The following is a 2,280-nucleotide window of genomic DNA, read 5'->3' on the forward strand; positions in this document are numbered from 1 at the left end:
TGCTGAAGAGAAAAGCAGGTTTTATGTCATTGACTGTTAATCTTCCATAGTCAAGAACTAGAACTGCCCAAGAGACAACCTGATAACACAGAGAGGGTGCCTTCCAAGCAAACACGTGTTTAAAATGCAAGCAGGAAGCGGAGAGAAACGCAGTTTCCCAATAAACTGGTTTACAATGAGCAAAGACTAATTGACATCAGGTGCACTTTTAAGCCCCTGACCACTCCTAAAGTCCAGGCAACACAGTCAGTGAGAACTTTGCCACAGTCAGAATGCCTTAAAAACATTTTTAGTTACAGTTAAGGTTACAAAGATGTGAAAGATCTACTTGTCTTAGTAAAAGTAGGAAGAACAATTCTTTCTTGAAACAAGTTCAATGACTTTCAACTCAAAATCTACAGACCAGTGCAGATCTGTGGACTACTTCACTATAAAGAATGATGAAAAAAGCAGCATTATATACATGTCATAATTACATTATACAAAAAAGTCCTAAAACTGTGTGCACACCACTAGACATTTTCTAGGGGTCTACAAACAATAGAGAGGCTGATAACATATCTCATAGTTTCAAGCAGATTAACTTCAACCCTACCAAAAGCCTGGCATTCTCACTTTACCTGCTGATTACTTATATTGGTAGTTATGAAAAAAAGGAATGAACTTAATTAAGATGCAAGGGTGGAATACTGCAGTTAGATTGTAGGCACTGTTGGATCTAAACTACAAAGATCCATTTATTTGTGCAAGTCTGAACAAGCCAGGAAGGAAGGCAAAGAAAGAATGCTCAAATTTATTCACCTGGGCTTGCTGATCTGAGGCCAGCACTGTGGCAGAAACCCCAGACTGTGCTGGTCATGGTTCATGGAAGCCTTTCCAACAGCTCAAATGGTCCAAGCACTACATCTTCCCTCCAGCCTATCTGCTATTCCAATTGGGGTGACAACAGGGTGCATCAAAGAAAACCCAAAGTGTCATCTGTTTGGCCATTACCAGCAGCTAAGATGCTTTTTTTACCTACTTTGTGCATCAGAATAGGACCATAGAAAGTTACTGCTTTCTTATTTGGGCCAAAAGAGATACATCACTTACCTCCCTCACATAAAGCACCAGAGCAGGAGAGCAGCACACACTCTGCTGTGGTATCGCCCAGCAATGACATTTGCATTGTATACCACAGTTTAACAAAGGCTCTTTGATTTCTGTGCAGTGCAGTGCTCCTCTGGACTGTTCTCTGCCTTCATGCTACCCATTCCCCTTTGATTCATTTAAATCCAAATACATTCAGAAGCATTTCTTGCCACTGCATCTCCCTGCTGAAAATACCAGCCATACAAATTCTGTTTCTGCATCCACAATACTGTAAATCATATACATCAAGAAAGTGGAACATGTGCTTTTTTTGCACCATTTCTGTCCAAAGGAAACCCACTACTTCTGCCAGCAGCACTGTTCCTCTTCATCCTTCTCTTCCCCTGGAATTTTCATTGAGCTGGAGTTCCTCCTAGACCATGATGCTGACTCCACAGCAGTGCTCCATCTACAAGCAGATGCTCAACATTTTATATGGTCCAGAGGCCAGTGGGAGTTTTTTGCATCAGTTTTCAGATCCAAAAGGTATGTATCAATTTGGCAGAGGGGAATGAGATTTTTCCTCTGCAGATTGTTTCATTTGCCCCTTAATATAATGATGATGCATAGCTTTTTTTGTTTCCCTTCTAGATAACCTATAAGCTTTTTTCTATGTATTAAAAATGGATTCATATATGCTAATGGGAGAGCAGGATTACACACATACAGAGGACTTCCAGGTGGTTAATCTGGGGTACTAGGATTCTCCATTTCATTTCTGTGCAAATGCAAGGAAAACATGGCCATGCTGATTACATGCTTGTATAGCAGCCAGTTACAGACCTGTGACTTTGCTCTGTCAAAGCAGCTTCGGCACTGAAGTCATCAACAGGAAATGAACTGGAGAGAGATGGGGGCTAGAATGGCCTCTGAGGCACAGAAATATTATTGCCTCCGTCTTCTCCACAGAAGTGCCACTAGACACACATCCCAACTCATTCTCTCACTCATGAGAAGTGTGGATCTTGGAGCACAGCTGGGATCTCAGGAGGCTGACACCCTTCACATAGCATCCTAATGAGGATCATTCCCTGCTATCACACTTCCCCCTTACAGAATCCTCCCTCCTCACAGGTCTATTATTAGTAACTATGAATAAATTGCCTTCCAGCTCCAAAGTCTTCACAAAAAACCAAACACAACATGAAA

The 2,280-nt window shown here is 41.6% G+C and overlaps 1 protein-coding gene across 1 annotated transcript in view; it reads right to left on the minus strand.

The window, feature by feature from the left end:
• The window catches only part of SPACA1 (sperm acrosome associated 1), a 17,108-nt gene that overhangs the window by 2,252 nt on the left and 12,576 nt on the right, over window positions 1–2,280 (minus strand). The window lies entirely within an intron of this gene.

This window comes from Chaetura pelagica, unplaced genomic scaffold (genome assembly GCF_000747805.2).
Source record: "Chaetura pelagica isolate M959 unplaced genomic scaffold, ChaPel_1.0 scaffold174, whole genome shotgun sequence".
Lineage (NCBI taxonomy): Eukaryota > Metazoa > Chordata > Aves > Apodiformes > Apodidae > Chaetura > Chaetura pelagica.